The following is a 22,170-nucleotide window of genomic DNA, read 5'->3' on the forward strand; positions in this document are numbered from 1 at the left end:
TCATGAGTGCACTCACTCGCACTGACTTCAAAGGCATGAGTGGGAGTGAGTGCCAGTGAGTGTGAGTGGAGCTGAGTGCAAGTGTGAGCGAGTTTAAAACCTTGCCTTTATGGTGCATGCATTACGCATGATTCAGCGAACCTCTCAGGTAATAATTTCCAGGGTTTTACTTTCCAAAACTACCATATGATTAAAAGGCATGCCGCAGTGGCAGACTCCAGATTAACATTAAACACCTGAGGTTCTGGCGTTCTGCCCCCATCGGAATGTGGTTGCCACGGCCGGGGATCGAACCCGTGTCCTCGAGCTTAGCAGTGCTACTTTTCAAATATAATGGCGCTTGGCAGAACCACAAGAATGGTCTCAAATGGTAGCAAAAACACAAAAGCCAACGGATTCTGTTATGCTCAGTTCGATGTGCCTACTAGTGTAAATGCTAGAACTACATATTCTGGGCTGTCCACCATGTTTGTGATATTTCCATCCAAAACTGCTATGGTAACAAAGTGAAATAAAATCTGCAATATGTTCCAATCAATTAGTTTCTTCAGGACTGAAAAAAACGTAAGTGTAGAGACATATCTCCTCATCCCAAACGCCTTGCAGGCTCCCTGTCATCACTTGACACTCGCCCTCCCACTTTCGGCGCTTGCTCGTGAGGCGTAGAGCAGCTTCCATAGAGTTACGCGAGTTTAGACATTAAATAAGTTCTGCTGTTTGCACGTATGTTTTTGTCGTATTTCATATTGTGTAATACTTGAGAAACAACGAGAGAGTGCTGTTAACCTGCCCGAAGCAAGTGATTTTAGCATATTTTGGCAGAATATCTGCGTTTCTTCATTTCTTTTTTTTTCTTTTGTTGCGTTGTGTTGGCTGTCTGCTGCTAGTCGGAAGCGTTTTAAATCCAGGTCACTTTCTCTAGCCGTGCAAAACTTGCATATACCACATTGCTGTAGTTTGTACAGTTTTGCCGTGTTCTCGGCACTTATTGTGCGAATGGCTCTTCTGAATCCTCGTTGTGAGGCGGGCGAGGGGTGGAAAAAATATTTCCTTTTCTGAAGCGCAAAGAGTGCGGATTGAATGCACTCAAGCGGGCGAACAGAAGTCGTGTAGCGTTTATTTATATATTTAAGAATACTGCCCATCTCACAAGAGATCATTGCAGAGAGCACACATATAGATACAAAAGAAGCACAATAAAGTAATTTATACAATGGAAAACACTAAAATACTAGCAGAATTAATATATGAAATTATTAGTAGCAGTACGCTTGGTATGACTAAAAAATACAAATCACGAAGAATACAATGACAGGATGCGCAATGATGAGATCAGATTAATCAACCACAATCCCGATACAAGTTTTAAAAAAAAATTGTCCACAGAAACTGTTCAGCATGTACATTAATTTCCACCATAGCTTATTTTACGCTTCACTTGTGTGGCAATTGTTAGCGCGAGTGCAATGCGCAGAGACATTCAAAATCAGGCTTGGGAAGACCTTTGCAGACGGCGCCGAAGGGCCAAGGAGCGTAAGGATCCTTGGCTTTAGGCTCGGCTTCCAATGGCCACGTCGCCGAGACATGACCGTTGGAAGTCATGCAAGCCGTCTGTGTGCATGCGTGTGTGTACCAGCGGCGCCTACTCTTCCTTCCGTATGCTCACCCCTTCTCCCCGTCTGCCGACGAGTTGGCGTCGGGTGCTTGCAGATGCACACGAGACGGTTATGCCCGTTTGTGGTCCGATCTTGCACCTGCGTTCCCGATTGGACCAAACCGTGCTAGGATGACCTAGGATACTGGGAAGGTAAAGCTTGTCCGGAGAACTGCCCCGCCGCCGCGCTGCTTTGCCGCACCTGCGGGCTTTCTCTGCTGCAGAAGCTGTGCCAAGGCGGCGGGTGTCTGCTGTGCACTTGATATTTGGTCGCTGTTAGCCAACATTGCGATAATTAAGCTTCTATAATACATTATGTAATTGCAAGATAATACTGCAGTGACTCGCCACACAGAGAACGTGTTTACGTGCTGCAAATGCAGAGATTTTGTATATTTCCTTCTGTGCTTGCAGGTTTGTCACCGCAATGGTCTGCACTTATGGAACTGTTTGTGGGACACATTCAGTGCACACTTCATTGTGAGCGGAGGTGTTTAGTTAAGTGTGGCATGACGAACGTAAATGTGCCGCAAAATATAATAAGCATGAGATGACGCGCATAACCAGGAGAACGAAGCAGATATAAACGGCTTGCTCATGCTAATGCTTTGCACCTTTCATTTACTTTCTTTTATTTCATGCGTTGGATTTGCTTTACAAGACCGCCTCCCGTGCTCTGCTGTTTCCTTCTTAAGGTTAAATTTAGCAATTTATTCTGTATGCTTGCCGGTTAGTACATGGCAACTATACTTGCTGATCAATGAATACATAGTTGTATTTACATAATGAAAAAAGACAACTTATGTGGACCTAAACTTGTCACATTTTACTGCCATGGAAGGCAATATCAGTACCGATATTTAAAGGTAATAGAAATATTTGCAGTGCATCAAAGGTGGTAATTTAATGCAAACACACATAACATCGTCATGCACAATAAATGCTTGCTAGTTTACGGAACAATCCTATGTTACGCAATATATTATGCTTATCCCACTGGTGGGCCATTCGCATATGATAGCATGAGACAAGTTACATGTTGATTATTTATGAGAGGACTCCCGGATTATGAATATGGCTGTTGTAACAGTTGAACTTTCACATAATAAATGCGTGAACGGCTGGGCCAGTATAGCTATATATTCATTTCAATCTAGAAAAAAATAAATTTGTGTATAAATGCAAAATTTCCTAAAAGGAGGAGGGCTGGACAAGTGCAGATGCCGCAGATGTAAGATTCAATGCTTCTGACGGGCTGACCGGATTTCTCCACGTCATATCACCTCCAGACCTTGCTCCTTTCTCTCTTCTCATTGTGAGCTATCGTACGGCGCAATGTCGTCCCCACATTTCATCACCGCTCCCGATGTTTCTTTACTTTCTCTATTCTTTTCGCTCATTCCGTAGTTACGCGCCTCCACCGCATTGCTAGGAATTGCATCATTGCATCAATTCAGAGCCAATGATGACCGCCATGTGAATCTCCGCATGGCTCCCATTTGTCGAGTTAATGCAGCCACTCTTTTCGACGCTAGCGCCAAGGTGCCCATCAGTTATGGCCCTTTTGGGGGAGGGGGGGGGGCAATGCTTTAGAAAAGTGGCGGTGCACATTGTTGTTTACGTTGTCATGGCAACAGGAACAGCAGCTGTGTGGCGCCTCCTCTCCAAAGCAGCTTCTTTAAAATTATTATAGCGACTTGTTCGGCTCGCTACCCATCTCCTCTACCTTTCCCCGTGTCATGTGCACAGTTTTCTTTTTTCTTTTGGCTGTGCCCGCGGCGCATTCTTTATGCATGCGTGCTACACCGTGCCATAACTTCTTTTTAATTCGAATACACACCTAATGGACGGCACGCCACGCGGAGTGCACAAATAATGCCAATGCGTCCTTCAAAGCATAAAGACGCATTGCAACTGTTTGTTCCAGACTACAGTGCTGTGGAGATAAAACCCCATACGGGATATAAAGAAAGAGCGCACTGCTCTGTAGATAAGAGCTCTGCTTCTAACTTTTCTAGTTGCTGGCATACACTACGGTGCTCTGCTGCTCGCTCGCCTGTAGCGATGTATTAGACCAGTTTGTTTTACGTAATCTCGTCTAAGTGCCGTTCCCTCCTCGAGGATCAACGAGGGGTAAGCTCTGAGCAAACGTTGTTGAAGTTGGCAGCCGCTCGAGGTCATGAGGTTATTTAAGTATAATGCGTTAGTAATGGGAGGACTAAGTTTATTCCGTTCCCCGATTGTTTTAAGGAAATATGAATATTTAAAGGATTTTAGTTAAAGGTGCATTCATGAGGTGTTCTAGAGTGCTTGTGGCGTGTTGACCTAGAACGATTCAAAGAACTTCGTACGGATGTGTCCATGGTTTTGTCAACATGAATAAATTGAAACAAAAACTTTAGTCGTGCTAGTTTTGCCCTACTTTGCACTGTTAATGAACCAGCTCTTTTTAATAATTCAGTCGATGAATCCGTTAACTTGTATTTATTATAAATGAACCATATCGCCTTCCTCTGCACCCCCTCTTATGAGTTCTTTTGTGTGCATAAATCAAACAATACAGGCGTACTCCAGCACTGGTCGAACAAGCATTTTGTAGGCCAGCAGATTTGCATCCGCTGGTGCAAGATGAAGGCGTCTTCTCAGAAGGATGAGTCACTTTGCATGGTGCTCAGCATATTTACAGCAGCAAGTATTTACACTTGAGGTTATGTTGTTAACATGGGTTTCCCATTGGAGAGCATGTGTTAAAGTGACTCCTAAATATTTACCCTGAAATACACAGGTGAGAGGTGTGTCATTAACAAATGTAAGTAAAATAAGATATCTGTTTCTTTCTACTTACTGTTAGCATTACTTATCTTAGGGCATTTAGAGTCGTCTGCCACTCCTGACAGCAAGAAAAGGTAGAATTTTGTATAGGGTGATCATCATTGCAATTAATTTCGCGGTACGAAAAACAATTGTCAGCGAATAGACGGATGTCACCATGTAATTGGGAAGACAAATCGTTTATGTATATTAAAGACAAAACTAGGTCCAAAACACTGCCTTCTTGCACTCCAGATGTTATAGGTGCTAAATTGGAAGCTTCTGTGTGAATATATACGAATTGTGAGCGGCAGAGGGCAGCACACTCACTCATGAGTGCAGCCACTCGCACTCACCTCCGCTCACGCTCACTGGCACTCGCACACACATCCACTCACACTCACTGGCACTGAGTGTGAGCAGAGGTGAGTGCAAGTGCAAGTGAGGGCCAGTGAATGTGAGTGGAGGCGAGTGCGAGTTACAGCCAGTGAGTGTGAGCAGAGGTGAGTGCGAGTGCAAGTGAGTGCGAGTGGAGGTGAGTGCAAGTGAGTGTGAGCGGAGGTGAGTGCAAGTGCGGGCCAGTGAGTGTGAGCAGAGGTGAGTGAGTGAGTGCGAGTGGAGGTGAGTGCGAGTTCGAGTGAGTGCCAGTGAGTGGAGGTGAGTGAGAGTGCAAGTGAGTGTGAGCGGAGGTGAGTGCAAGTGCGGGCCAGTGAGTGTGAGCAGAGGTGAGTGAGTGAGTGCGAGTGGAGGTGAGTGCGAGTGCGAGTGAGTGCCAGTGAGTGGAGGTGAGTGAGAGTGCAAGTGAGTGTGAGCGGAGGTGAGTGCAAGTGCGGGCCAGTGAGTGTGAGCAGAGATGAGTGAGTGAGTCCGAGTGCGAGTGAGTGCCAGTGAGTGGAGGTGAGTGAGAGTGCAAGTGAGTGTGAGCGGAGGTGAGTGCAAGTGCGTGCCAATGAGTGTGAGCAGAGGTGAGTGTGAGTGGAGCCAAGTGAGAATGCGACCGAGTGCCAGTGATTGTGAGTGGATGTGAGTGCAAGGGTGAGTAAGTGCCAGTGAGTGTGAATGGACGTGAGTGTGAGTGGACGTGAATGGGTGCTTGTGAGTGAGTGTGGGGCCTGGAACAATTATGGTGAGTGAGTGTGAGTGAGTACTCTCCCACACTGCCGACCTACGAAAAAGAGCAACCTTTTACATATAAAAGGTTATGCATGACAAGTTGAAACAAGTCAGTTATTCGCTAAGAGTTCTAAAATGTTGGGAGTACAAAATGCACCTGTCCTCACCTAGGTTGATTCAATAAGCCGCAAACACCTATGTAACACACATACTTCTTGTAAAAAATCTCTCTCTCTCTCTTTTTGATGATGTGGTGACGATGCCACTGGATAGCTGCGAGAGTGCATTTAATTGTTAAAACGCAGTTGTCATGTTCTAACTTTAAAAACTGCAAATTTATTTGCATTCAGATGTCACGATATAGATATACAGAAACTGTTCAGATCTACCCATTGCCTATGGCTATGTTCTGGCCAAGACAAATGTACAATTGAGACTGCATACAAGTAGCACTCAGTCGGGAACAAAACAGCCGAATAGAATGCAATAACTATCACTGATTCATTAACAGTACCATCAAAAATTAAATGCATACTACAGGACAAGCACTCAATAAAGTTATAATAAGCGTACTAAATTAATACTGAACTTCCAGATGAAACAAAAAAAGTTATGGTGTCCAGCTGGTCATATATAGTGGACGTACTGGAATGCATGACTGAATCCGCAAGGACAAGAGCCATGCTTCCATCACAATGAGACAGCAAAATCGCAACAGCTCAATTGGTAAGATCTCGACGAGGGCTAGTTGGTTCATACTTAGAAGTGAGGTGAAACAGCGCGAAAAAGACGAGGACACAAGGAAACAAATACCACAGACAAGCGCTGACTGCCAACTGGAAGTTTATTTGAAATTCACCGGACATTTATACCTTTTTCAGCATAGGCATGCACACATCAGTCGTAAAAACGTCTGCAAATCAACAACATTTTAATCTTTCTTCCAAAAATGTGATTTCTTTTATACGACAAGGCAAGAGAGGGAGTGCTTATACATTTATCTCCTTCCTTTCTTATATAAAAGGCCTCTACTATTTCTCTTTCCTTCTTAACCTTTCCTTTCCCTATGAATTTTGTCTTTTCAAATATGGGGGTGCATTGACACTCGTTACAGTGTCCAGCTAAATGACTCCCATAGCCATTCTTTAGGTTAGTGCTGTGCTGACGAGCTCTTTCATTGAAGCACTGTCCCGTTTGACCTATATAAGATTTTCCACAGCTGAGCGGTATTTGATAGATGACGTTGCGCCTGCACTCAGTGAAACGAGTTTTATGATTTGTGGCAGTCAGCGCTTGTCTGTGGTATTTGTTTCCTTGTGTCCTCGTCTTTTTCGCGCTGTTTCACCTCAGTTCTAAGCTCAATTGGCTGATTCCTTAAATGTGACGGTCAAATCTGTGGCTGTTTTGGAAATATGTGCTTTGACAATAAACATATCAGGGGCCTTTTAGAAAACAAGATTCTACACAAATGTTAAAACAAAATGTAATTGGTAATTGTTCAACAGTTCTTTCACATGTGACAACCAGCTTGATTGTTATCTATAACTACCAGACTGCACACGAGCACTAAAGTTCCCCAAGTTTCAAGTGAAACCCCAAATTATATATGGCTTTAAATGGCTATCTTTTGCACCACACATTCCTGTACCTTCCTTCCAGATTCCTGTTCATGTCATTCTACGCCTGTGGAGCTGAAAACGCTAGACCTTGCAAATACTTTACTTGAGAGTTATGGTAAAAATTGATAACAATCAAATTTTTTACGTGGAAATGGCTGGTCATCACAGCTAATGAAAAGAAACCACTAAGCGTGCTTATAATAGTGCAAGATGACATGAAAATCCAGGGAGCAGCGCAAACATGGAACCTCAGCACAATGTTGCATTGTCATCTCTCTTGTTTATGCAAACAAAAGCAATCTTTACCATATTAAACATGAGGATATGTTCACATTTGCCCACAAACACAGAGTTCCTGCTTCTGGTGTTTAACCGGGATATTTAAACAAAAAATTGTTTTTTCATGTTTGCAACATTCTCTATTCAGTAATAAGAACTGATTATGCCCTTGACTATGGATGACGTACTCAAGCGGACATTCCCAAGATTCCATTTGTCATCCCAGTTGTTGAAGCTGGCAACATGATTAAAATGGTCCCGCTAATCTTCAATATCCTCAAAAACATCACCATGGAATGACCTAAGTGTGTGTGGTGCATGGGTTCACGAGCAGATGGAGTAGGTGGTGCCACGAGCCAGGCTTGCTTGGCTTGTAATCTGGTCAACGCCCTTTCTGCAGTTTGTGTGACATGAGGAATAGAATTCTGGCAGTAGTCGTTGGCCAACGCTGTCTTTTTCTGGCTGTGGCCCGGCGGGCTGTCTTGAAGGTGCCTGGAGTGACGGTGGTCACTTCTGAGCCAAAGTACGAACATGTAGCCCACACCTCCACTAGTGAGTCACAGCTGGAGTACACTGCAGAGAGAGAGAGAGAGAGAGAGAGAGAGAGAGAAACAACTTTATTGAGCCGAGCTCGACATCTTCTTAGACGCCGTCGATGAAAGTGGTTCCCTCTTCACAGAACCCATATGCTTCCCTAGCCGCCTGGCCCCTGGAGATCAGGATGAGCTGGTCTTCCAGGGCGGTGCTGGTCAGCAAGGTCTCCCATCGCTCGGTAAGGGTGGATGAGGGATGGGGTAGGGTAGTGGGGCAGGTAAGAGGTGGGGGGATTGCCTTGACGAAATCGCATACTCCAATGACGTGTTGGAGCGTGCCTAACTGAATCTTTCAGAAATTACATTCCTTCTCGTACCTTTCCAGGTACATCTTGTTTTGAAGGTAAGGGTGTGGGAAGGATCCTGCTTGTATCTGCCTGTAGATCGTTTGCTGTTCTCTGCTAAGCGATTTGTGAAGATCAGGGTAACGGCGCCTCTCCGTCTTGTAATGGTTCGTAATGTCCCTATAACTAATTATGAACTGTGGCTCACCTTCCTCTACCCGGTGCTCCATCTCTCGGGCGAACTGGTGGGCAAGTTCGTTGCCCTCCAGTCCAGAGTGAGCCGGTGTCCATATCAACTCAACTTTCCTTTCAGGTATGTCACGTTTACTCCTCAGAATATGTGGTGCCGCAAGAGACACCCAGCCCTTTCTGTAGCTGTTATACACCTTTTGCGAGTCAGTGGCGAGTACACTGCAGAGACAGCCCAGATATATCTTTACCAACACAAGCTCAAAAGTGTTTTCATCACCTTCCGTGCCATGTGCTTACCTTCTCAGCACAGAAGGTTTATACATCGCACGTGACAATATAGGACGGATCGGGCATAATTTCAACAAGAGCACCATCACAATCTACTGATAAGAAACAACTATAGGGTCAACATTTGTTGATAATTGCAAAAGATACAGGAGTTACTTGGAATTTTCGTTCACGGCATTTTTGAAATGATCCAGTCAAGAAACTGAGAAATATTTGATGCTTTCAATATTTTAAGAATTAGGTGACAACTTCAATTTTATTATTCGTCGCCTTTCCTGTAAGGTTATGGGTAGTGTACCAGTCTTGTGTTTTTCCATGTGGTGTCCTGTTTTAGGTCTTATCTGTTCTCTGGATTTTTCACACATTTGGCTGTAATCTTGACTGTCTCCACTTTATGCCAGCGTTGCAAATTTCAGACTTGATATGCAGTTAGAGTTTAAATATGTAGTTGATGCGGTTTGACCTGGTTCGATCTGCCACACTCGTTCTACACCATGAGTCTGATATCCAATTCCTGGTAATCTACTTGCACTGAAGTGCAGATTTTCTTCAACAGACAATTTCTTGGAAGTGTAATGCTTGTCCTGCACTCTGTGATCTTGTAATCTTTTTTTCACGAAGATGTTCATTCTTCTGAGAAAATAAACATGTTTTCTTGTGAAAGAGTCTCTACCCTCAACTTTGCTCTGGTGGCCGTTGTGATGGCCAACATTGATGCATTCGCTGGCGATGAGGACAGAATCACTACCTTGGGATGCGCAGGTCACACAGCTGATGAAGAAAAAGGTGATCAGTACTGGCACTGCCATACTGAGAACTGTGCCTAGGTGGGCAGTATCAACCTTTGAATTGCAGACAAACTTTTGAATTGCACTTGGAGAGGTTAAGGTCGCACTACGTGGTGGTGAACAAAGTGGCAGAACACAGGAAGTTAGCCACGTTTTGGAGGCTGTTGGACCTAGAGAGTATAAAGTGCTGAGTAATTTGTTGCTACCCAAATTACCATCTGCAAAAATGAAAGGATTGAAAGCATTGCTAAAGAGACTACCGCAGTTCCTGGAAAACGGTTGCCGCAGAAAAGCACACGTTCAACTCACAAGAGCAAGTGATCGGAGCACGTGGGTGTGACAGAGTTTGGTGCACACCTAAATTAGCTCTCCAGGAAAGCTGCAATTGTAACACCAACTCCTACAAATATTTAGGTGTTCATACATATAACTTCTAACTTAATTTGGTTACTAAATATTGATTACACAGTTGACAACATCAAATGCATGCTAGGTTACTTAAACTAACTTTTGCAGTGTGCTTCCCTCATTTAAACTTCTTTATAAAACACTAGTAGGATCAAAACTTAAGAGTATGCTGCTTCAATACGGAACCCTAGTCAGGATAGCCTAATTGAATCTCTGGAACTTGTTCAGAATAACTCTGTGCATGTCATTATCTTAAATTATTCGTATGCAGCAAGTGTAACCCTAATAAAAGAAAGCCTCAACATACCTATCATTTCGTCAGAAAATGTCATGTTTTTCACTGTCAGCTCTATGCAGTTATCTCATTCCTACATAGCACTGCATTTTGCCATGCATTGGTGATATCATTTAGGCATTGGTGCATTTATTATGGAGTCTACTTTTCGGTCATTTCTGCCCCACATGTCATAAGAGCTGCCAGTATTGCCACCATCAAACGTTGCAATGCAGTAGTATTAGTATGCAGCAGTATTAGCAGGAACGTTACAAATGTACTCTCAATCAAACTATAGTACATGCGCCACCTTTTTTTTTGTATTTATCTATATCCTGTGTTATGTATTTTTTTACTCGCACAAACTGTACCCACTCCCTCTTTAATGCCCATGGACCCTGAGGGTAAATAAGTAAATAAATAAATAAATAAATAAATAAATAAATAAATAAATAAATAAATAAATAATATGCATCTTTTCGGTTGGCAAAAAATAAACAGAAGTAAAATTGGTATACAGCTCACCAGATTAGTCAGAGGACCTAGAAAGCCTGCCTGCTATGTCACCACGGAAGCTGAAAACCAGAATGTAGGCATGTGAATCACACACTGAGCGCCAGTGATGTAATTCCTCAGTCACTTTGCCAGTGGAAGTTTCAGTTACCCACTTGTAAACCAACCACGGTGTTCCCATTAAGGACATGCACAGGCAGGCTCGAAATCTAGGCAAAATGACTAATGATAAGTAGACGAGGTGTGGGAAGAGAAGCAAAGGAAATATATAGCCCAGCTTTTTTGTTCAGCTAAGCTGGAGGGAGCTTGTCATGAGTTTAGTGGATGTTCAATAACTCAATTTTGGTTTAGTTTTCCAGAAGCATACTAAGATAATGGAGGGGATAACCAAGCAAAAATTATGCAGATCAAACACACATTGGAATTGGTGTGAATTGAAGCAATTGATTAAATGCTATAAAACAATGATGTGTGCAGTGTGTAATCACAATACACTGCTGGCTCTTACAACCAAGGCATTCGCAATGCTTTATAGGGGGCGTTTCATAAAACGCGTGCAAAACCTTATAGAAAAAGGGAAGATACGTTAATTAGTATAAACCATTTCCACAGAATTGCCTTTATGACAGAGGCACACATGCTAAAATAACTAGAGCTTGTAATAAACAAGTTATAATACAAATTACACTATTTTTTTAACGATGGAACCAAACGGTTGATCCCAGTGTAAGACTTGAACCCCGTCATCTCAGGAGCTTGTAAATGTTTCTGGTGCTACTACCTTGGATCCAGGGCTGGAAACAAAGCCTTACAGCGGACTTTTCAGGCCATGGAGCTTGAAACCATCAAGCTGATCCATCGGCAAGCATTCAACTGGCACTCAACCCGACTCTGGAGGAGTTTGCAAAGTAAGAGGCTGTGAGTTTCTTTCTAAAACACCAGCAGCTTCCAGGTGTTGCTCCTTCGATGGATGGTGTAAAAACACATCAGGTCTCAACACGCCATTTACACAAGCTGAGCTCATTGCAGCCACTGACAGGATGAGGAGGCATTCATCCCCTGGTTACGACAATCTACTGTATGAGCTCTTCAGGAATATGGAAGGAGACAGAGTTGGTTCACTGCTGCAGGTTATGAACGAGGTAAAGCCAAGCAAAAATTATGCAGATCTATGGTAGCTTGGCCCAGTGGTACCTTTAGCCCATATGGTATGGGCCAAAAGTGTACCATTCCATATGAGCGGGGACACGTGCGTGGTTGTGCCAATTCCAAAAGCTTGGAAGCCACCCACAAGTTTCCAGGCCCTCCGGCCAATTTCTTTAATGCGAACAGTCTGCAAAATCTTTGAGCAGGTGCTGGCCACTCACCTTCGATGGTGACTAGAACCTCATCATAAGTGTCAGCCGGCTCAAAGTGGGTTTAGGCAAAACTTAGGAGCCGAGGAGGGCCAAGCAATTCCTGGCAGATGAGGCGCTACATGCATCGTCCCACAGCCACCTCATGCAAACCATGGTTGCTACAAACGTAATTAAGGCACATGTCAATGTTGAGCACGAGACAATTCTTCGTAACATACGGCGTCTTGGCCTGCCACCTAAACTGACCGAATTGGCACATTCATTCCTCTGCTGTCAAACGTTTGCGATATGTGTAAAAAGACAAATCTGGTCATTTACGTCTAAGCGTGGGGCACTGCAGGAATCTGTACTGCAGTACAGTACCGCTTTACTGCCTCTGGCATGGAGGCTGTGGGACATCCCTTATGTGTTTTCTTATCTATGCACACAAAGTCACATTGTGGTCCACTCACATATACCTGCATACACAATGCCGATATTTACAAGAAGCCATACATTAATCTACTTATTTTATTTATTTATTCAAATAACCTCAAGGTGGGTGGGTGCAAAACATTAGCCAATATAAGCATAACATGAAGTAAACGGGAAAGAAAACAACGAAAACAATTTCAGCTACTTCAGAAACTGGTCAGGGGTTGCAGTCTTGAAAGATATCATGTATTCCAAGTGGAGGGAAGAAGGCAATTCTACGCTCTACTTGTCTTAAGGAAAAAAGAATGTAAATATAGATTAGTTCAGCAGAAAGGAATGGCAACTTTATCTGGGTGGTCAAGCCGAGATGAAGAGTTTTGTTACCCGCAAGAAGACGCCTTCAGCCTTCCCATACTCACTAAATTCTAACCCTTGTGCGCATGCGACTTCATACAAGTACCTTGGCGTATATCTCACTGTCAATCTTTGCTGGAAGACTCACATTAATAACGTGACCGCCAAAGCATCGCATACTCTTGGCTATCTGAAACGTAATCTTCGAGATGCCCCATTAACCACTCGAAAACTAGCCTATCAGACTTTTGTTCATCCTCAAATTGAATTCGCCTCGCCCATATGGTCACCGCATGAGGCTTATCTAATACAATCACTAGAATGAATTCAAAACCGTGCGGTACATTGTATAACCAGGAAATATGACCGACAGACTAGCGTTACTAACCTGAAGTTCTAGCTATCAGTCCCGACACTAGAGCTGCGAAGGAAGGTCGCTTTGCTCTGCCTTTTCCACAAAATAATTCATAGTCAGCATCCTACAACCCTTCCCCTTACCGAACCACATAGTACGTCCCGTCATCTTTGTAATAGCCACAGCTTTAGGCTCGTATTTGGCCGAACCACGGCTTTTAATTCATCAGCGCTTCCGTGTGCCATAAACTACTGGAATGATCTTCCTGATCACATCGTTACCATTCATGACTCTGCAGTCTTCAAAGACCAAGTACTGCTCTGGTTTTCTTAGCTGTTTTACTCACTGCCTTGTACTTTGTTAGTCACCCTTTTAGCTGCCATTTCAATGTTCCTTCAGAGATTGCACATACTGTGCAATATTTTTCTGGCCTTATATTTGTAGCTTTACACTTGTCATTACTTCTCTGTGTCCTGTGAAACTGTTACTTATTGTATAATGATGCGTGAGCTGCTTTTTTTGTGTGTGTGTGTACTTCATTTTCTGCACGTCCCCCTCACACAATACTCCTATTTGGAGCCTGTGAGTATTTTGAATAAAAAAATTAAAAAGTAGGTTGCGTGATAAACTCCTGATGCAGTAGTTTATTACGAGAGAAACTCTTACGAAAAAGTGACGCGTGTTGTGCCACACTGCGTGCCTAGATAGAGGCAACAGGTGCTTCCCCCTCCCCACCTCTTTATTCTGAAGTGGTTGCACTTGGTGACAGCCGGCAAAGTTCCAGGAAGCTGCCGAACCCTTTCCGAGGGCCGAACTGAATTGTCCGGTGCCACAGAACGCAATGACGATTCTCCCTTGCCGTGGAGACCGGTTTTATGCAGCTTGGGCTTCTCCTTCGACAAAAGCGACACGTTGATGTCAGCACCGGTCCTGCCTTGACCTGCCAATGAGGGAACACCTAAAGGGATTTAAGGCAGAGTCGGCCCATTGTTAGAGAGAGTCGCCACCAGCTGCCCCATCGGTCTGGTGCGCTCTCCGGCTCCGCTACTTGTATGCTATTACCTGCTATTACCTGCTACATGTACATATTGTATACAGCTTTTATTCTCCTCCTCGTCCACTTCAAGAGTCCGTCTCTCGACCACGACCTCGGGTCACAATAGTCGATGGCAGCTATGGGAGTTGCGAAGCAGTATCTCAACAGCGTATGGCAAGCTGCGAGATACAAGGCCAGGAGACGCCTGCTACACCGCTCGAAGGCCAATCGGCGTCAACCGCTTTGGGTGGGCGAGTGCCTGATGCTTGCTTTTCATGTCGCCAGACCTTTTTTTTTTTTTTTGGTAGACTATGATTTAGTGAGCAAGCAACACAAGGAACAAGATTGTGATGGAGGAATTCCAAGCTCAGGACCTCATTCAAATTTGTGAGGAGTTGGGCATTTCCGCCGGCTCTGCTAAAACAAGGAAAGCGATTCTCAACGTAATGCAGGCAGAGGGCGTGACGGTAGCGGAAGCTAGCGAGGCTTGGGAGATGATTGTTTAGCAAAAGCTGAAGGCAAAGGAACGCAGGGAAGCAGAGAGGCACAAGCAAGATGCAAAAGAGGCAACACGATTGCATAGTCCTAGGATGAAAGAGCTTGATCGGGAAATTCAAGCGCGGCGAGCCCGAAGCTATCTTCACACCTGCAGGACAGGCAAAGATATCGTTAAATTTTTCTCTGATTTTGAACAAGTGTGTGAAGAAGTGTCAGCCGGGACTTCTGGCCCAAGAAGTTGGTCACGTTGCTCCCGTCTAAAGCTGAGAGTGTTTTAGAACACCTGCTTTACGAGAATTGGAACTACGATGAAACTAAAAAGGCTCTGTTGAGGCATTTTGAAGCTATATATCAGGCCAACTGCGAAGGCCAAGATGATAGCGACAATGCCAAGCTTGTCAAGGCCAAACCACCTATTGAGATGGCTGCTAACTCAGGATGTGTAGAAAATGCTGTGGTGTCATTGGTGCACACACTGTGTGACGAGTGCGAACACAATGTTGTTTCGACGTCTAGAGAGGCCACTTTGGAAACAGTGGCCAACAGGGGCTCATTTGCTTTCGATAGCAGCAATAAAATTTGGCAAGTTAAGGAGAAACCTTAGGATGAGCTCGCTAGCGCAGATGGCATCCGATGCAGTCATGTTCTGTCAGAGGCACCGACATCTAGCGACGACCACGAGCCTAGCTTGGTTTTGTCGTCAGGAGTGATATCATTGTGACGAGAGGGCAGCGAACCTGGGAGTACGCGTGCCGAGACCGCAAGTATTGTGAGTCGCGCTGAGTGCAAACGACAAAGGCGCAAGCCGAGAAAGTCAGACTCGGGCGGCAGCATGAGCCGGCTCAAGCACGCCAAACGCCAAGGTGGCAGGAAAAACCCGAGTGGGCCAAATCTGAAGGTTAGGCAGTTGTCCAAGTCTAGAATAAGCGTGACGGGTGTCAGGAAAGAAAGAATTGCACAGAAATTCAGACGCCGCAAGTGCCGCCTGTTCTCAGTGGTGTCAAGACATTGTAGGCAGAGGAACGTAGTGACACGTCGGGCATGCTTGAAAGTCTGCTTTAATGGCCGCTCCCGTCCTGTGGGAAAGAAAGGCGAGTGCCTAGCGAACAAATGGACAGCATGCACGCAGGTCTGTGAATGCGCCGCTCTCCCAGAATTTGGAGGCCGCGTGTCGAAGGTCGCAGGTGTTTCAGGCAACTCAGTTTTGTTCTTGTCTCGCAAGTGGACAGTGTACAGACTCACAAATGGTCGACCCGCTCGAGCGTGCCTGAAAGGGTGTCTTTGCACACACCGAGCTATACATGGTACTTTGAAAGCCCTTATGTTACCTGTAATTTTAGCATTTCTTTTTTTTGTCTTCTGTGCAGTAAAGTTGAATCGTGCATTGAGCTTATAAAAGCATACGAGATGTCAAGAGCGCATTGTTTAATGGTCTGGTCCTTTCTGTTCGGAAGACACATGTATTGTTTAGTTTGTTGATCGTTTATTTATTGAGACCTGATTGCTGAACGCTTGAGTAAAGAAAGCGTCAGCGTTTCTGTTTGTTTGTTGTATTTACTCATACGTAGGCTATGAAGAGGCTAAATGCTTAATTTTAATTGTGACTTGATTTATGTATTGCATACTTTCGTTGTAATAAGTGTTACTGTAGAATTTAGATTCACCTTTGTTTGTGTGTCATTCATGTGAGTTTGGGTATTTGTTTATTAGTTTGGTAGGACTGCTCCTGGGCTTTAACATTTGGTACTCATTTTGCCGAGTGCATTTAGACGGCACTAAGCGGAGGGTTATTTCGGTTGGCGGTTACAGTTGTCGGATGCCATTCCGTACTTTTGCGAAATGGTGCCCAGGTTCCCAGGCACCTTTCCATCCAGGCTTTCGGGAGGGGGGGGGAGGGGGGGTAAAATTAAGTCACCTTCGGCAACCTTGGTCTTCACCGACCTGCCTGCATTACACTCAAGAATTGCTTATGAAACCATTCTGATTAGATTAGTTCTGTCACGTGCTGACAATAAAGGAAAGGTCAGTATCTCAACTTTTTTCTCTCGGATATGTGTCTCAAGTTGTTCGGAAACTTTCTTTTTTTTTTTTCGCATAGCGTAGCCAGATTTCATAGAGGGCTTTGTTTACTTACATTGGTCTAGCAGTTTGAAACGCATTCGGAGGGTGCTTGCTTTGACTGGAGTAGTTTGGTGTTTTGATCCTTGGTCATTCCAGTGGACCTTCTCTGGGCCGAGCAGCAGGAAAGACTACCGGCGCAAAAAGCAGCAAAGCCTCTCCCTCTAAATTATCAATGACATCGCTCAACTAGAGCATCCAACCGTCCGAGCTGTATCAGAAAGCTCAACTTCTGGATGCATTGTCTGGCGGCAAGGATGCTGTTGTGCCACACTGCGTGCCTACATGCAGGCAGCGTGCGCTTCCCCCTCCCCACCTCGTTCTTCTGAAGTGGTTACCCTTGGTGACAACCGGCAAAGTTCCAGGAAACTGCTGAACCCTTTCCGTGGGTCGAACCGGGTTGTCCGGTGGCACAAAGCACCACGACAAATCCACTGGCAGCCTTCAGAATTTCACCAAACTGCTGTTCCTTGCCGTGGAGATCGGTTTTATGCAGCTTGGGCTTCGCCTTCGATGAAAGAGGAAAGCAACACGTTGACATCAGCACCGGTCCTGCCTCTTCCTGCCGACGACGGGACTTTAAGCAGGAATTTAAGGCAGAGCCGGCCCATTGTTAGAGAGAGAGTCGCCACTAACTGCTCCATCAGTCTGGTGCGCTCTTCGGCTCTGCTACTTGTATGCTATTACCTGCTATATGTAAATATAGTATAAAGCTTTTCATCTCCTCTTCGTCTACTCCAAGAGTCCGTCTCTCGTCTTCGACCCCGAGTCGCGATACGCGGGAATTTTTTCTTCCCATTACCAAGTGTGGGAGGCCAAGAGTCGACTTCATCAATGTGATGCTAGCAGTGCAATCATCGGTATTAAGAATAAAATGAATTGATCAGTTCTAAACAGATCCTAAAATATTAATTAGTGTAGTTTGATTTGGGTCCCATACGGCTGAAGCATATTCAACCTTTGGACGGAGTAATGTTTGATAAAGCATTATTGGAAGGCATGCGGGTGCTTCATGAAAGTTTCAGCATAGGTAAACCAAAGTACGACTAGCATTGCTAGTGAGGTAAGTTATTGAGAGTTCCAGGACAGATGGTTAATTATATGAATACCAACGTATTTATAACTACTGAGGTCTTGAAGTTCGGTTCCATTTACATTGTTGTCAAAAGGTTCACAACAGTTCAAAGAACGCAAGATTTTCATGCTTTTACACTTCGTTTGGTTAAGGTTCTATTTCTACTGTACCAGTTAGATATAGTCAGCATCGGTTTGAAGAAGGTAGTTATCATTTTTATCGGTTATCCCATGGTATAGGACACAGTCGTCAGCAAATAACTTTACAGAAGAGTTAAGTTTATTTGGAAGGTCATTAATATAGATTAATAAGCGCAATGGACCCAGCACTGACTCTTGAGGAATGCCAGATTTAACTACTCAGGGGTGTGAGGAACAATTATTAGCTATTACATGCTGAGTGTGGTGAGTCATGAAGCATTCTATGCACTTCAGGATCAATATGTTGAATGTACTAGGTTTAGGAAGCAACAGCTGGTGGGACATCTCATCAAAGGCTTTTGCAAAGTTCAAGAACACACAATCAACTCGTATTCCATAATCCAAAGCTGGAATAACATTACGAGTAAATGATGGAAGCTGAGTTTCGCAAGTGTACTGCTTACAGAATCATGCACCCAGACTGCCAGCCTCACAGATATATATGCACAGACTGCCAGCTTCAAAGTATCGGCTGAAAAGTACTGATATATGCGGGTCTCTAATAAGTCCGGCATAACAGTGGAGTCTAGCATCTAAAGTCTGAAGTGGTGTCTAAACTTTCACCCAAATAATTACACTGGAAACTGAAGAAGCGTGGCTGCTTCGAGTAGAAACATGCAAGTCTAGAAATCCACCAATCCAACGTCAGCAACAACTCTCCACTCCGTGCGCATGACTGCACCAAGCAAGGAGCGGCAGAGCACGTACCAAGGTGGCTCTCCATCTGATTTGCTCCGTCCTCCAACCGTGTATTGTTTACCAGTGCAATTACACTGACTTATTGCTTGGTGGGCAAGCCTGGAAGTGACAGAAAGAGATGCCATGAGAACTATCACTGCACTCCCTCGTCTTACAACCATTTCAATTTTGCAAGAGCTTGCTCAGCTACACACTATCTCGGAGCTCGTGACTCAGCGAGAGAAGGCCAGAATCCTTAAAGGACAGTTCATTGCTGCAGTCGCTGCTCTTAAGAATCGTTACACTAGAGAGCCCCCTCTGACCATGACACACAATGACCCTCCTCCGTGATACTACACATCTCTTACTACAAACGAGTGGACCTTTGCTGACGTAATCAGCCAGCTAGTACAACTCCGACTACCATCACTCAGGTGTACATGGATGCAGCAGTCATACCATGAGGAGAACAAGTGTCATTTGTAAGCCACACTCATCCCAAAATGGAGTACATACACAACTCTGCCACCGAAATGTTGGATTCCTTGTTATTAGTACTACAAGCCATACATGATGCCATCAAGTGCATCAGCATGTTATCAAATGTTACGAAATTTAATATCTACGGACTCACTTGGTGCATTGCAGGAACTGAAGAAAGTTACCAAACAATTTAAAATTTGCCCAAAAGCAGATAAGCTAAATGAGCTGTCCCACTTCACCATTACCATGCATTGGATTCAGGGAAACAGTGGGAGCCTGTACAACAATCTGGCCGACCGAATGACTCAATTACCATCTTTACCTGACAACCCACTGGCCTCACTTCTTCCCGACCACTGGGCTCTCCTCCAAGTCCAGAAGTCCATTCTCTGAGACACAGGTGCTCATATAACGGACAGCAAATTCACTAATTCATTGCTGCAGTACCTGCGTCAAACAGGGCTGCATGTATTTATTTGATGCCATTTTGCTAATATTGTTTGGTACAGATGCCTTGCAGCAAATCCCTCGAATAAAAATCAAAAGAATGTTTCCAGAAAGGCAGCATCTCGATGCTGCTAATTTCTACAGCTTAACGAATTCCAGCCAATTTCAACCATAAAAAGAAACTGAAATGCCAAAGAACGCAACTGTCAAACCCTTAGTAGGTGCCCAGAGTGACCTCCGTGCTTGCACCTCACCATCAGTCGAGCATGAAACGAGCGCCTTATCAAACCATGACCTCTAGCTGGGTTCTCGATATGAAGCATGTTGGCAAGTTTTTACATTCTGTTGGGACACTTTTGGCTACCAGTTTGGTGTGCACTTGCTTGACCTTGAATCTGATCATCTTCAGCTGCTGGTCAGTGTTAACATCGTGCTCTTGTACTCAGACGAGCTGGCTGTCGGGAAAATGCCACAAACATAATTCTTCCAGCACGTGTTGATATGTACAGAGCTTCCACCGTGGTACAGAGCAACAAACATAACGTTGACAAATACATATTTAATGTGGTCTGCACAACAGTGGCTGTCATGAAATCATCTAAGTTTAGCATGCATGCTGTTTTGCCACACAGTGTACGGGAATGACTCGGATGTGAAAACAATTACAGTTTGCAAGGTAATGAGTTATGCAAGTCTTAATTGCACTCCAATTTTAAGGTCCCATATCAAGCACATACAGCATCAACTCATGCTTGCTAGTTGGCAACGGATGCCCGCCATGTACTTTAAACACGCCCTGGGACAAAGACATTTCGCAAAAGCATTCTTAATGGTGTGAAATTTAATAGTGATCAGGTTGAAGACTATGAAATATGGACAACACATTTTATAATTGTTGCAACATATCTATGAAACGGGCTTGCATGCTTACATTTAGCACCATTATGATGTTATGCCGTGTGGCAACCCAAGCGCAAAAAATAAACTCGTACTTGCCAAATAATTTTCACAGACCAGACTTCTAAGGCATAGTTCGTATAATTATGTGTCATTGTGATTTCTCCAATATAAGGTTATTCCAAGGAGGTTATCCTCCTTGGGTTATTCCTGTGGCTTTGCAATGTAAAGCTAGACCAAGTAGACTTACGTTTTGGGCTAGTTGGTGTCAACTGAGTGACCTTCTTTCTGGTATTGGTGCTGTGCAAGCCTCTCTATTTATAATGGTTTAGTGTAATACGGTGCTCCACCATTAACATTGAATTGCTTTCTAGATGCACCGATGGCATTTTGCCCTGAAACTTGGTGGCTTCAGATAGAAATTTTGTGTACATACAGTTCGCAACTGGGGTTATCAAGAAACCAGCTGGCTTGCTGTAGTTGAAAGCTGTGCGGAGCCAGTTTGCAACTCTATCCCCATTTGTGGACAGATTCCACATTAACCAGTACAGACACAATAGGTCCCTTCCAGCTGCCATTAATTATAAGTGGCACCCGATACCCGATACTGTACCCGATACCTGCAGTTGCAAACGCGTTTAGTTCATTTAAACTGGCACCAATAAGGCCCACGTTCAAATTTTGGTTGGCAACAACTTTATTTACAGTGTGGCAGACCTTGAATATATTTGTCAGGTATGTACCGAGGTAGTTCAATATCTTTGTTTGGGCACACAAGTTGAGGGTACATAAACGCACATGTGAGAATAGCCACCAAATGTCGAAAGACAACGTAGGAAACGGTCGCAACCATCGCACGGGAGCTGTAGAGCGTGCCTGAATCAATGTAGAACCAGCCAATGATCCAGTTACAAAAGCTATTAGAAACTCAAATGACAAAAGAATGCGTGACGTCGAACCCACTATGAGCATTTGGGCCTCGTGCTTCGATCACGCTGTGGAAGGTGAATGCAGAGCGTCTGCAATGAGGATCGACGTGGCCCGTTTGATTAAACGGATTAAACGACGCTAGGGACGACGGCTCGCTCGGAACTTGCATCTGTGCGCAAACGGCCTAGAAGCGGCGCCGACGCGGGCACCGGCGTCACTGTCTTTGAAACATAAGCGCACATCAGCGTCAAGCCGGCATGCGCGCGATTTCACGCTCTTCATCAAGGCAGCGACGTGCTTGCGGCATGATCATGGCCCACATAACGTTTACGCTCAGGCACCATAACGGCTGAAGAAAGAGCGACAAAATCAACACGAAACTGAACAAAAGAAGGAACGAAACAGCAATCAATGATGATGATGATGATGTGTAGCAATCGGGGCTTTGCTAGCGTCCCCTACGATTTCATTTTGCCATAGCGTGTTGCCATACAACGCTGATACCAGAGTC

At 44.4% G+C, this 22,170-nt stretch overlaps 1 long non-coding RNA gene across 2 annotated transcripts; it reads right to left on the bottom strand.

Annotated features, from left to right (window-relative positions):
- Positions 1–1,099: 1,099 nt before the first annotated feature.
- On the bottom strand, positions 1,100–22,067 carry LOC142583204 (uncharacterized). 2 transcript variants are annotated; one of them, XR_012828572.1, is made up of 4 exons: positions 19,699–22,067; positions 18,933–19,022; positions 5,746–8,049; positions 1,100–4,426 (listed from the first exon to the last, which is right to left on the bottom strand). It is a non-coding gene; the product is annotated as an uncharacterized LOC142583204 (long non-coding RNA). The 2 variants fall into 2 exon arrangements; XR_012828571.1 differs by having other exon boundaries at positions 1,100–8,049.
- Between the last annotated feature and the right edge of the window lie 103 nt (positions 22,068–22,170).

The sequence above is a fragment of the Dermacentor variabilis genome, chromosome 5 (genome assembly GCF_050947875.1).
Source record: "Dermacentor variabilis isolate Ectoservices chromosome 5, ASM5094787v1, whole genome shotgun sequence".
Lineage (NCBI taxonomy): Eukaryota > Metazoa > Arthropoda > Arachnida > Ixodida > Ixodidae > Dermacentor > Dermacentor variabilis.